The sequence below is a fragment of the Petromyzon marinus genome, chromosome 79 (assembly GCF_048934315.1).
Source record: "Petromyzon marinus isolate PM22_M1 ecotype Great Lakes invasive population chromosome 79, UKy_Petmar_22M1.pri1.0, whole genome shotgun sequence".
NCBI lineage: Eukaryota > Metazoa > Chordata > Hyperoartia > Petromyzontiformes > Petromyzontidae > Petromyzon > Petromyzon marinus.
The window spans coordinates 22,030,768-22,046,110 of record NC_133745.1 but is presented as its reverse complement, the minus strand read 5'-3'; positions in this window follow the sequence as shown (position 1 = coordinate 22,046,110).

Below are 15,343 nucleotides of genomic sequence, written 5' to 3'. Positions count from 1 at the left end.
AGTGACGTCACTCACGTGGCTAAATAAAGGGATGCCAGTGACAAGAGAGTGACTCTCAATGACGTCACTCACGTGGTTAAATAAAGGATGTCAGCGACAAGAGAGCGACTCTCAATGACGTCACTCGCGTGGTTAAATAAAGGATGTCAGTGACAAGAGAGCGACTCTCAGTGACGTCACTCACGTGGCTAAATAAAGGGATGCCAGTGACAAGAGAGTGACTCTCAATGACGTCACTCACGTGGTTAAATAAAGGATGTCAGTGACAAGAGAGTGACTCTCAATGACGTCACTCACTTGGTTAAACAAAGGATGTCAGTGGCAAGAGCGACTCTCAATGACGTCACTCACGTGGTTAAATAAAGGATGTCAGCGACAAGAGAGTGACTCTCTATGACGTCACTCACGCGGTTAAATAAAGGATGCCAGCGACAAGAGAGTGACTCTCAATGACGTCACTCACGTGGTTAAATAAAGGATGACAGTCACACGAGATTTCACTTCGTTAAAGTATTGAAAGGGGACGGACGGACGGACACATTAATCTATTGCAGGCTGGTACACTCAGTTCACAACTTCCTTCCTACCAGTATAAAGGATGTCAAGAGAGTGACTCTCAATGACGTCACTCACGTGGTTAAATAAAGGGTGTCAGTGACAAGAGAGTGACTCTCAATGACGTCACCCACGTGGTTAAATAAAGGATGACAGTGACAAGAGAGTGACTCTCAATGACGTCACCCACGTGGTTAAATAAAGGGTGTCAGTGACAAGAGAGTGACTCTCAATGACATCACCCACGTGGTTAAATAAAGGATGCCAGTGAAAAGAGAGTGACTCTCAATGACGTCACTCACGTGGTCAAATAAAGGATGGCAGCGACAAGAGAGTGACTCTCAATGACGTCACTCACGTGGTTAAATAAAGAATGTCAGTGACAAGAGAGCGACTCTCAATGACGTCACTCACGTGGTTAAATAAAGGATGACAGTCACACGAGATTTCACTTCGTTAAAGTATTGAAAGGGGACGGACGGACGGACGGACACATTAATCTATTGCAGGCTGGTACACTCAGTTCACAACTTCCTTCCTACCAGTATAAAGGATGTCAGTGACAAGAGAGTGACTCTCAATGACGTCACCCACGTGGTTAAATAAAGGATGTCAGTGAGAAGAGAGTGACTCTCAATGACGTCACTCACGTGGTTAAACAAAGGATGTCAGCGACAAGAGAGTGACTCTCTATGACGTCACTCACGCGGTTAAATAAAGGATGTCAGCGACAAGAGAGTGACTCTCAATGACGTTACTCACGTGGTTAAATAAAGGATGACAGTCACACGAGATTTCACTTCGTTAAAGTATTGAAAGGGGACGTACGGACGGACACATTAATCTATTGCAGGCTGGTACACTCAGTTCACAACTTCCTTCCTACCAGTATAAAGGATGTCAAGAGAGTGACTCTCAATGACGTCACTCACGTGGTTAAATAAACGGTGTCAGTGACAAGAGAGTGACTCTCAATGACGTCACCCACGTGGTTAAATAAAGGATGACAGTGACAAGAAAGTGACTCTCAATGACGTCACCCACGTGGTTAAATAAAGGGTGTCAGTGACAAGAGAGTGACTCTCAATGACGTCACCCACGTGGTTAAATAAAGGATGCCAGTGAAAAGAGAGTGACTCTCAATGACGTCACTCACGTGGTTAAATAAAGGATGCCAGCGACAAGAGAGTGACTCTCAATGACGTCACTCACGTGGTTAAATAAAGGATGTCAGTGACAAGAGAGCGACTCTCAATGACGTCACTCACGTGGTTAAATAAAGGATGACAGTCACACGAGATTTCACTTCGTTAAAGTATTGAAAGGGGACGGACGGACGGACACATTAATCTATTGCAGGCTGGTACACTCAGTTCACAACTTCCTTCCTACCAGTATAAAGGATGTCAGTGACAAGAGAGTGACTCTCAATGACGTCACCCACGTGGTTAAATAAAGGATGTCAGTGAGAAGAGAGTGACTCTCAATGACGTCACTCACGTGGTTAAACAAAGGATGTCAGTGACAAGAGAGTGAGTCTCAATGACGTCACTCACGTGGTTAAATAAAGGATGTCAGCGACAAGAGAGTGACTCTCAATGACGTCACTCACGTGGTTAAATAAAGGATGACAGTCACACGAGATTTCACTTCGTTAAAGTATTGAAAGGGGACGGACGGACGGACACATTAATCTATTGCAGGCTGGTACACTCAGTTCACAACTTCCTTCCTACCAGTATTATCATTTGTCTACCTACGCGACCAACGAGTACGAACACTCTTTTGGTTCTATTCGGTAAAGTCACGTGGGGGTAAAAAAAAATTAAAACGACAAAAAAATCACGACGTTTCGGCCGCAACACAAGCGGCCTTCATCAGGTGAAGGGACCAGGCTGTCTCGAGGACAGCGCTGGAGTGAAACACAGCCACGCTCAAGACCGCGGGCCTTTGAGCTGTGTGCGAGGAAACAAGGTGCCTTGACAAAGGAATTAGCATACAAATTTAGCATTTTGATTGGCCGACTTAGCATGATGAACGGTGTAGAGGTGGTGAACTGCGCAGGCTACCAGGTGGCTGTCGCGTTCGATTTGCGGGAGCCGCAGTGACTTTTATTATCTGCAAGAGGCCTGTGCAGAATGCCCGCACCTCTAAAGCGCCCGCGTGGAAAATTCAAAACCTTCAAATTTGACCGCACTGCCCGTAGACTCGCACTAGCCATAGACTCGCACTAGCCATAGACTAACACTACCCATAGATCTTCTTTGGTTCTTTCGGTAAAGTCACGTAGAATGAGAATAAAATAATAAAATAACACAATAAAATTCTCACGACGTTTCGGCCACAACGCAAGCGGCCGTCTTCAGTTGAAAGGTACAGAACTGTCGGGACGACAGAGCTTCAATGAACGATGTTAAGATTCGTAGCGACTTTTAAGCTGGTTGGGAGAAGTGAGGCACCTTGACAAAGGGGTTTACATATCAAATAGCTGAGGGATTAGCTTGTGACTGGTCACGGAAATGGCTATGTTAAAGTAAAGGCCTACACATCCACAGAGGCAACTAGTAATTTAGCACTGAAATAGCCAAGGGATTAGCTTGTGCAAATAGCTGAGGGATTAGCTTGTGACTGGTCACGGAAATGGCTATGTTAAAGTCAAAACCTACACATCCACAGAGGCAACTAGTAATTTAGCGTTGAAATAGCTAAGGGATTAGCTTGTGCAAATAGCTGAGGGATTAGCTTGTGACTGGTCACGGAAATGGCTATGTTGAAGTCAAAACCTACACATCCACAGAGGCAACTAGTAATTTAGCATTGAAATAGCTAAGGGATTAGCTTGTGCAAATAGCTGAGGGATTAGCTTGTGACTGGTCACGGAAATGGCTATGTTAAAGTCAAAACCTACACATCCACAGTGGCAACTAGTAATTTAGCATTGAAATAGCTAAGGGATTAGCTTGTGCAAATAGCTGAGGGATTAGCTTGTGACTGGTCACGGAAATGGCTATGTTAAAGTCAAAACCTACACATCCACAGAGGCAACTAGTTTTTTTGCATTGAAATAGGTAAGGGATTAGCTTGTGAAAATAGCTGAGGGATTAGCTTGTGACTGGTCACGGAAATGGCTATGTTAAAGTCAAAACCTACACATCCACAGAGGCAACTAGTAATTTAGCATTGAAATAGCTAAGGGATTAGCTTGTGCAAATAGCTGAGGGATTAGCTTGTGACTGGTCACGGAAATGGCTATGTTAAGGTCAAAACCTACACATCCACAGAGGCAACTAGTAATTTAGCATTGAAATAGCTAAGGGATTAGCTTGTGCAAATAGCTGAGGGATTAGCTTGTGACTGGTCACGGAAATGGCTATGTTAAAGTCAAAACCTACACATCCACAGAGGCAACTAGTAATTTAGCATTGAAATAGCTAAGGGATTAGCTTGTGCAAATAGCTGAGGGATTAGCTTGTGACTGGTCACGGAAATGGCTATGTTAAAGTCAAAACCTACACATCCACAGAGGCAACTAGTAATTTAGCATTGAAATAGCTAAGGGATTAGCTTGTGCAAATAGCTGAGGGATTAGCTTGTGACTGGTCACGGAAATGGCTATGTTAAAGTCAAAACCTACACATCCACAGAGGCAACTAGTAATTTAGCATTGAAATAGCTAAGGGATTAGCTTGTGCAAATAGCTGAGGGATTAGCTTGTGACTGGTCACGGAAATGGCTATGTTAAAGTCAAAACCTACACATCCACAGAGGCAACTAGTAATTTAGCATTTAAATAGCTAAGGGATTAGCTTGTGAAAATAGCTGAGGGATTAGCTTGTGACTGGTCACGGAAATGGCTATGTTAAAGTCAAAACCTACACATCCACAGAGGCAACTAGTAATTTAGCATTGAAATAGCTGAGGGATTAGCTTGTGACTGGTCACGGAAATGGCTATGTTAAAGTCAAAACCTACACATCCACAGAGGCAACTAGTAATTTAGCATTGAAATAGCTAAGGGATTAGCTTGTGCAAATAGCTGAGGGATTAGCTTGTGACTGGTCACGGAAATGGCTATGTTAAAGTCAAAAAATGTCGGGGTCGGGAGGGGAAGTGGGCAGGGCTGGGAGGGGAAGTGGGCGGGGCTGGGAGGGGAAGTGGGCGGGGCTGGGAGTGGAAGTGGGCGGGGCTGGGAGGGTTAGCAAACTGGAGACGCGGATATGAAGGCAACGCCATAAAAGCAGTTAAGGTTTTAAGCTGGTCAGTAACATCCTTCCAATGGTTGCCCAATCTGTATCCATCATCCCGGTTGAAGTCGCCGTCTGTGTTTATACATCTGGACGGCTTCATGAGCAAACCTTTGATGGTAGCCTGAAGGTTTTCAGAGCCCACTTGGCCCCGGAGAAGGAAAAAAAAATAACGATATTGTGAGAGCCTGCAGCGTTATAGCAATGGTCGGCCACGGCCGAGGTATTGGTTCTGCCGTCTTTCAGATCTGCCTTGTGCTCGCGAACACGGTCCGAGACATGTCGCTTCGTCTCCCCAGCGTAACAATCACCACAGGCGCAACTTAGTTCGTAGACTCCAGGGTATGGCACGTCGGGAATGACATCTTTCACGGATGGGATTAGATCACGGACTTTTGTGTGCTGTACTGAATCGGACCCTGGATCTTGTGTTTGCTCAAGAATTTTGCAAAATCTTTTTGGTAACGCCTGCTATGCATGGTAACGTGATGGTTTTGATGGGATTCTCAGGATGTCGTTTCTCCACGGTTGGAGAAACAGCTTTGCGGATAACGCGGTCCGAATATCCATTCATCTTGAGGGCCTGCCGTACGTGTTTACCAGTTCACTGGCTATGTGGTGTTGGTCAGAAACGCAGTGGGCCCTATGGTGCAGTGTTGTGACGAGGGAATTCTTCCGTGCCGGACGGCGGTGGGAATCAGGTTTGCAGATGGGAATCTGTGCGGGTGGCTTTCCTGTAGGCAGAGTGTCCAGAGGAGCCGTCAGGTCTCTTCTCAAACAAAACATCCAGGAATGGTAGCTTACCATCCTTCTCCACTTCCATGGTGAATTTGATGGATGGGCGTATATGGAGTTAATGTGGCTGAGGAATTGGTTCAACGCTGGCGGGCCACGTGGCCAAATAACGAAAGTGTCATCCACATATCTCTTCCACAGGGCAGGACGTGGGGTGGATGTCTGGATGGCGTCTGTTTCAAATATCTCCATGAAAACATTCGCTATCACTGGCGACGAGGGGGAACCCATGGGGGGTACCTTCATTTTGTTTGTAGAAAGTACCATTTCAGGTGAAGTAAGTGTTGGTAAGGCAGTGCCTAACCAGAGTGGGTACATCAGGGTTCAGTCCATGTTGGACTCAAATCTTCAATTATTGCTAAGGTGTCAGGCGCAGGAACCTTGGTGAACAGAGAAACGACCATTTTTCGCCATATGGCATTGTGATATATAACGACTTATTGTTGGTGGCTCAGCTGATTGGAGAGTATATAGAGTTTATTGATAACATTGAGGTAGCTTATATTTTGGTTTTTATTGGTTTACTATATGGTATTCATTATAGTGTAGTGTATACCCAGTTGCTTTGTGATTAATAGCTCAGCTTATTGAAGAATATATTAAGTACATTTATTATATTGATGTAATATAGACTTAGTTTTTTTCCCACATCGGTTTACTTTATGATAGTTGTTAGTTGGAGGCCTTTATCGTCCATATACTGAATGCCTCTGTTGATATGTAAACTTTAACACAGCTATTTCTGTCACAAGCTAATCCCTCAGCTATTTCAATGCTAAATTCTCCTGCTCTGATATGCAAACTCCCTTGTCAAGGCTCTTCACGCCTCTCACCGAGCTTAAAAAGACGCTACGAATCTCAGCGGCGTTCATTGAAGCTCCGTCGTCCCGACAGTTCTGTTCCTTCACCTGAAGAAGGCTACTTGTGTTGCGGCCGAAACGTCGTGAGAATTTTATCGTCTCATTTTATCTTATTATTGTATTCCCATTCTACGTGGCCTTACCGAAAGAACCAAAGAAGACAATCACAGCTGACGAGAACATCGTCCGGGGACAGTGAAAAGCCCTTGATTAGAGAGACCCAGGCGAGCTGAATGAATGTACTGCCGATGTGGCCTTGCCCGTGAACGGAAGCGAGGTTGTCGGACATGAAACGGGCCAGCTTGCAGGTCGCGAGTTGATGGGGCCCGAGTGATCGGGATGTTAGCGATAGTCCAAACCCCAAGGACGTTCGCTTGCGCGTTGCGATCGAGACGCCGTGGACCATTATTGAACAGGTCCCTGCAGGGTGGGCTGGTAGGACAAAGTCTCTGCGCTGTCTATTTGCTGATTTTACACCCCAACAGCACGAGATTTCACTTCGTTAAAGTATTGAAAGGGGACGGACGGACACATTAATCTATTGCAAGCTGGTACACTCAGTTTACAACTTCCTTCCTACCAGTATAAAGGATGTCAGTGACAAGAGAGTGACTCTCAATGACGTCACTCACGTGGTTAAATAAAGGATGTCAGTGACAAGAGAGTGACTCTCAATGACGTCACTCACGTGGTTAAATAAAGGATGACAGTGACAAGAGAGCGACTCTCAATGACGTCACTCACGTGGTTAAATCAAGGATGGCAGTGACAAGAGTGACTCTCAATGACGTCACTCACGTGGTTAAATAAAAGATGCCAGCGACAAGAGAGTGACTCTCAATGACGTCACTCACGTGGTTAAATAAAGGATGACAGTCACACGAGATTTCACTTCGTTAAAGTATTGAAAGGGGACGGACGGACGGACACATTAATCTATTGCAGGCTGGTACACTCAGTTCACAACTTCCTTCCTACCAGTATAAAGGATGTCAGTGACAAGAGAGTGACTCTCAATGACGTCACTCACGTGGTTAAATAAAGGATGACAGTGACAAGAGAGTGACTCTCAATGACGTCACTCACGTGGTTAAATAAAGGATGTCAGTGACAAGAGAGTGAGTCTCAATGACGTCACTCACGTGGTTAAATAAAGGATGTCAGCGACAAGAGTGACTCTCAATGACGTCACTCACGTGGTTAAATAAAGGATGCCAGTGACAAGAGAGTGACTCTCAATGACGCCACTCACGTGGTTAAATAAAGGATGTTAGTGACAAGAGAGTGACTCTCAATGACGTCACTCACGTGGTTAAATAAAGGATGACAGTCACACGAGATTTCACTTCTTTAAAGTATTGAAAGGGGACGGACGGACGGACACATTAATCTATTGCAGGCTGGTACACTCAGTTCACAACTTCCTTCCTACCAGTATTATCATTTGTCTACCTACGCGACCAACGAGTACGAACACTCTTTTGGTTCTATTCGGTAAAGTCACGTGGGGGTAAAAAAAATTAAAACGACAAAAAAATCACGACGTTTCGGCCGCAACACAAGCGGCCTTCATCAGGTGAAGGGACCAGGCTGTCTCGAGGACAGCGCTGGAGTGAAACACAGCCACGCTCAAGACCGTGGGCCTTTGAGCTGTGTGCGAGGAAACAAGGTGCCTTGACAAAAGGAATTAGCATAAAAATTTAGCATTTTGATTGGCCGACTTAGCATGATGAACGGTGTAGAGGTGGTGATCTACGCTGGCTACCAGGTGGCTGTCGCGTTCGATTTGCGGGAGCCGCAGTGACTTTTATTATCTGCAAGAGGCCTGTGCAGAATGCCCGCACCTCTAAAGCGCCCGCGTTGAAAATTCAAAACCTTCAAATTTGACCGCACTGCCCGTAGACTCACACTACCCATAGACTCACACTACCCATACACTAACACTGCCCATAGACTCACACTACCCATAGACTTACACTGCCCATAGACTCAACACTGCCCATAGACTAACACCGCCCACAGACTAACACCGCCCAAAGACTCACACCGCCCATAGACTCACACCGCCCATAGACTCACACCGCCCATAGACTAACACTACCCATAGACTCACACTACCCATAGACTAACACTACCCACAGACTAACACTACCCACAGACTAACACTACCCATAGACTCACACCGCCCATAGACTCACACCGCCCATAGACTCACACCGCCCAAAGACTCACACCGCCCATAGACTCACACCGCCCATAGACTCACACCGCCCATAGACTAACACTACCCATAGACTCACACTACCCACAGACTCACACTACCCATAGACTCACACTACCCACACTACCCATAGACTCACACTGCCCATAGACTAACACTACCCATAGACTAACACTACCCATAGACTCACACTACCCATAGACTAACACTACCCACAGACTAACACTACCAACAGACTAACACTACCCGTAGACTCACACTACCCATAGACTCAACACTACCCAGACTCACACTACCCATAGACTAACACTACCCATAGACTAACACTACCCATAGACTCACACTACCCATAGACTAACACTACCCATAGACTCACACTACCCATAGACTAACACTACCCACAGACTAACACTACCCACAGACTAACACTACCCATAGACTCACACCGCCCATAGACTCACACCGCCCATAGACTCACACCGCCCATACTCACACCGCCCATAGACTCACACCGCCCATAGACTCACACTACCCATAGACTAACACTCCCCATAGACTCAACACTACCCAAAGACTCAGCATTGCAGTCCCATCTGGCTCCCCAGACTGCTGGTAGACAGACCTTGTGCTCCTCAGGGCAGGCCCCGCTAGCTGAACCCAGCACTTTGCACTCTGCGCTGGGCGCTAACAGGCGTCTAAGACGCGGGTAACTCTTCAGGCCGGTACTCCAGATTCGGCTCCGAGCACCAAACGGGTCGGGAAACTCCACGAGAAACTCAATTTTTTGTTGTTGCCTTTTCGGGTTTCAACCGAGTCGCGTTTCCCATCTGCCCACTTGGATATTTTTTTTCACACGTTCTTAATAAAGGTTTTTGGGTTAGATCGTGTCCGTGTCGAAATCCTCCAGCACCTGACACGGCCAATCAGTAAGGGATTTGTCAAGTAGTTTAGTGTATAGTATAGTGTATAGCACAGTGCAGTGTATAGTATAGTGCAGTGTATAGTGTAGTGTATAGTAGTGTATACTGGTGTATAGTAGTGTATACTGGTGGAGTGTATACTAGTGTAGTGTATACTGGTGTAGTGTATAGTAGTGTAGTGTATACTGGTGTAGTGTATAGTGTATACTGTAGTGTGTAGTAGTGCATTGTATAGTAGTGTATACTGGTGTAGTGTATAGTAGTGTATACTGGTGTAGTGTATACTGGTGTAGTGTATAGTGTATACTGTAGTGTGTAGTAGTGCATTGTATAGTAGTGTATACTGGTGTAGTGTATACTGGTGTAGTGTATACTGGTGGAGTGTATACTGGTGTAGTGTATACTGGTGTAGTGTAGTGTATAGTAGTGTAGTGTATACTGGTGTAGTGTATAGTAGTGTATACTGGTGTAGTGTATACTGGTGTAGTGTGGTGTATAGTAGTGTAGTGTATAGTAGTGTATACTGGTGTAGTGTAGTGTATAGTAGTGTAGTGTATAGTAGTGTATACTGGTGTAGTGTATACTGGTGTAGAGGTGTTAACTACGCGCTGTTGCGTAACCTGCGTTGCCACCAGGGCAGTGCAGCATTACCCCTGGGTACAACGGTTGGGGTCAGTCGAGGTGAAACGGATCGTGGCCAGGGTTTGGTGCGAACCAATCAGACGGTTCCACGTGGGAATGTATGATTGGTTCTACCTGGCCACGAAGGGGTATAAGACGGGTGACCCAACGGACCTCGGGGAGTTCTCTCCCTGCACGAAGATAGAAGACTGGGCTGAAGCCTAGCTAGGACCCTGGACCAGCCTTTCAGCCCTTCTAAGGGCTAAGGCTCGGCATACCCAGTGGTCAGGACCCACCGGGCCAGCGGTGGGTCAGATAGCCTCCCCTAGGTCCTAGCCGGAGGACTAGGATAGCGGTAGACGTGTGAGTCCCGCCAGGTCCGGAGGCTGTACCTCCCTAGGGTATCGGGTGAGGGGACCGAATATCCCTCTGTGCGTGTTAAGCGTTGTATAAGGAAATAATACAATAAACAGAGTGTGCCTCCTAAAGAAGTCTGCTCGTCCTTACAACACTACAACTGGTGTCAGAAGTGGTTGGAAATGGAAACCAGAAGTTCAGCCCACGCGCGGAGCCAGAACGAAGATAACCCTGTCTCACCTGCAAGCACCGCCAGCTCCGCTGAAAACGCTGCCGCGTTGACGGCCGCCCAGCCACCGGTTGAGCAGCCGGTCGCTCCCCCTGCCATGGGGGACGGACTCAGGGCAGCACACGGCCGTCTCGCTCAACTCCTACACGCCGCGGCCTCCATTCTCGAAGAGATCAACTTGGAGGTTGCGGGCAGGCCGAGTCAACCGCCGGCAGACGTTCCCGCCATCGGCCGGGGCAGACATTTTGATTTTCCCGCCGGGGAACCACGTGATTCCGCCGGAAGCGGAAGCCAGGGGCATCCTGGGAACGCGGGGGGCCAATCACAACCCGCAACGTCATCAGCACGCGACGCTGCGAATTCAAGTTCCTCAGCGGACGCCGCGTCATCACTGTACCAACACGGTACATTATACTCTATCGGCCGGGAAATCGCCGATCTCCGGCTCGAGACGGTACAAGCTGAGGGGGAGACGACGTCCGCCCTCCAACAACGCCTGCCCATCTTCCGAGAATTCACATCTGAAGGGGGCGACTGGGCGGCGTTCCAGCGTCGCTTCCTGAGCCACCAAGAGATGGTGGGCTGGTCGGACGCACAGGCGCTCCGAGCACTACCGGCCACTTTGGATGACGACGCTCTCGCCTCGCTCCTCACCATCCCCAGGCAACAAAGGGCGACTCTTCAATCGGCCCTCCGACGGATGTCCGACGTGTACGGGCCTCCATCCGACGTCCGCAGCCGATTTTACGACAGGCGACGCCGCCCTAAAGAGTCTCCGTTGGCATTCCGGACCGCTCTACTGGCGATGGCGAGAGCGGGTTACCCTCGCATGGACGACGAGGCCGTCGATGCCATCGTTCTCCAGAAGATGCTGGAGCTGGCGCGCGAGCTGCGCATCGTCATCCAAGCGGTGGACGACGACGGTATGTGCTCGCTACGAGCCGCTCGGTGCATCCACGCACATCTGCTGCTCCACACGGAATCGACCATCGCCGCCTCGGCTTCGACGTCGGAGCCTGCCAGCAGGGACGCCGAGTTCTCCCCCGACCGGGCCTTCGTGGCGACCAGGTCAACGGGCCGGCGATCGTCCGACCACGCCGGTCGCCGCAACGACCAGCAGCGGGGACGGCCTCCTCCACGCGGCGACGTGACGTGCTTCAACTGTGGCCGACGAGGCCACATCTCCTCTGACTGCCGTGCGCCTCGACGACGCCCCTCCGCATCCCGGGGCCAGGACTACAGGACGTCCACGGCATCGCGGCAAAACCAGGCAAGTCGCGACGCCTCTCACGCTCGGCCCTCATTCACACCATACACACTGCAACGCACCATAAGAAGGGCTCGCGATTCGGCGTGTGATGGGGGGTATTCTGGCGTTTGTTCGCGGCCACTCGGACCTGGGCAGTGGTCTGAGTTGGCCCATAGGGTAGTCGCGGCGACGGCAGGTTCGTCCGTGGTTGTCGGATCAATCGAGGGTGTGGAATTTCGCGTGTTGGTCGATACTGGTGCGTCGGCTACGATCATTTCGGATTTGATTTACAATATACTGCCCGTACGATGCCGCCCCTTGGAACGGGTTTCTATCCCGTGTTTCGCCGCTAATGGCAGTTCACTTGGCATTATTGGGCAAATTCGGGCGCAAATTTTGATTGGAGACATTAAATTGGCAGGGCCTATTTTGGTCTCTTCTTCCCTCGCCGTGCCGTGTTTGTTAGGCACTGACTTTCTCGCGAAAATGCCTATTAAGATCCTTGTAGATCAAGGCTGCATCGAACTCCCGTCGGGTCAACGGATGGCGTTCTTGCCCACGCCCTCACATCCGCGCATGGCTAGTGCCTCGGTGCAGGTGTTTGTCGCGAGCACAGTCCGCATTCCGCCAGGGACACAAATGCTCGTGCCCTTGCAACTTAAAAAACCGCTAGCCCCGGAGGCCTCGGCACATGGCATTTTGCTGGGGCCTTCAAACGCAGCTGCTAAGGGGTTAGATTTGGTGGCTGCACAGACCCTCGTAGCAGCCGACAGGGAGCTGTTCTTGCAGGTTTTGAATGTCGGATTGTCCACAACCGTCATTCCGCAAGGAACTGTGCTCGCTCACGCGACCCCGGTGCCGTTGGGGACCGGAGTCGCGGGACACGTGCGTGACACGCCGCAGGTCCCACCTCCTTCCGAATCGGATGAGAGATGGTTGGACTCGCTCTGCACAGACACGGGTGTTCTGTCTGGTTCGCAGCGAATTAAATTGCGCGCTCTTCTGCGAGAATTTTCCGATGTCTTTAGTAAATCTAAATTTGATATTGGCTGCACCAAGCTGCTGCGTCACCACATTGATACTGGTGACGCTGCCCCGATTCGACAAAGCCCATTTCGGCTTAGCCCGGCGGAGAAACAGCATGTTAAATCGGCTGTGGATGACATGCTGGAGGCCGATATAATTTCTCCCTCCACTAGTCCCTGGGGTGCTCCAATAGTGCTGGTCAAAAAGCACGATGGCAGTCTCCGTTTTTGCGTTGATTTTCGGCGCCTAAATAAAATCTCGGTAGCGGACGCCTACCCTCTCCCTCGTATGGACGAGTCATTGGATGCCCTGGCAGGGGCGCACTATTTCTCCACCTTGGACCTTCTGTCGGGGTTTTGGCAACTCCCCCTCGACGAATCGTCAAAACCTAAGACTGCTTTTCGGACACCACAGGGCCTTTTCGAGTTGAATAGATTGCCCATGGGTCTCCACTCGGCCCCAGCGACGTTCCAGAGGCTCATGGAGCTGGTCCTCGCTGGGCTCCAGTGGGACTCATGTCTCATTTATCTTGACATCATCGTCTTTAGCCGCACGTTCGGCGAACACATCGAACGGTTGCGTGCTGTCTTCTTGAAAATGCGGGCCGCTAACTTGAAATTCAAGCCGCAGAAGTGTCACCTTCTGCGTGAGTCTGTGCGCTATCTGGGCCACATAGTTAGCCGCTCGGGCATCTCTACCGACCCTGAAAAAACCAAATGTGTTCAACATTGGCCGACCCCTACATCTGCGGGCGATGTTCGTAGTTTTATTGGTTTTGCGTCGTACTACCGCCGGTTTGTTGCTGGCTTCGCGACGATTGCCAAGCCGCTCCACGCCCTTACGTCGAAAGGGGTGGCGTTTCATTGGGGGGACGCAGAACAGGCTGCGTTCGACTCCTTGCGGAACGCGCTCGTGACGGCACCGTCCTTTGCGTACCCCGATTTTTCCGTGCCATTCGTGTTGGACACCGACGCTAGCAATACGGGGATTGGGGGTGTTCTGTCCCAAAAAGTTGATGGCATTGAAAGGGTTGTTGCCTATGGTAGCAGAGTCTTGTCTCTTGCTGAACAAAGATACTGTGTGACCAGACGTGAGCTGCTGGCCATTGTTTTTTTATTCAGCAATACAGGCCGTACCTGTATGGTCAGCATTTTACCGTGCGATCTGATCATTCGGCTTTACAGTACGCTCTGCGGGTTGACCAACCGTCCGGGCAGCTTTCTCGGTGGCTCGAAGTCCTTCAGGACTACGATTTCAATGTCACTTACCGTAGGGGTGCACAACACACGAATGCCGATGCGTTGTCTCGCCTTCCGCCGGCTCAAAAATGTGCGTGTTTTTTGGGCTCGGGCCGTTGTAAGCCGCCACTGCCTGCGCAGGTCGCGCCTCTCACAATGGTGTCAGCCGCACTTCCCGCCGCCTCAGCGCCGATGTTGGATCATGCAGATCCAGTGGCCAGTGACGATTTGCTGGGGCTAACTTTGGCCGAATGGGGTCGGCACCAGTGCGAGGACATGTTGTTATTGAGGTTGCGTCGCCACGCGAATAATGCGGTTCCAAGACAGGGCAAATTTAATTCATTTGTCATGAAGCGCGGCTTGTTGGTGCATTGGGATGCTGACTCGTGTCAACATAAAATCGTCGTGCCATCCGCCTTGCGATGCAAGGCCGTATGGGCGGCGCATGAGCGTTTATTGCACCTGGGTGTTCATAAGACCATTGGGTTGCTGAGGTTGCAATTTTTCTGGCCGGGCATGCTGCGCGACGTCACTGACATTTTGCTGGGATGCACCCATTGTGCGCAACGTAAACCGCCGGCTAAACCGGCATGTCCACCCCTGCAACCCATTTCGGTCTCTCGTATAAATCAGTTGGTGGCTCTCGATATTTTGGGCCCTTTTCCTACTACGCCACGGGGTAATAAGTACCTTCTGGTTGGGGTAGAGTATTTTACACGGTGGCCTATGGCCTGGGCCCTCCCCAACCAGTCGGCGGCGGCCGTTGTGGACGCCTTTGTTCAAGGCTACGTCCTGGACAAGGGCGCACCAGAACGGTTGCTGACCGATCAGGGAAGAAATTTTTCGGGAGCCTTGCTGACTGATGCGTGCCGCCTGTTGGGCACTAAGAAAGTGCGCACTTTGCCCTACCATCCCCAGACCGACGGCATGGTGGAGCGCCTTCATAGAACTCTCACCGCTATGTTATGCCATCAGGTCGATGAATCCCACCTCGATTGGGACTTGCAGGTTCCGGGGGTCCTCGCCGC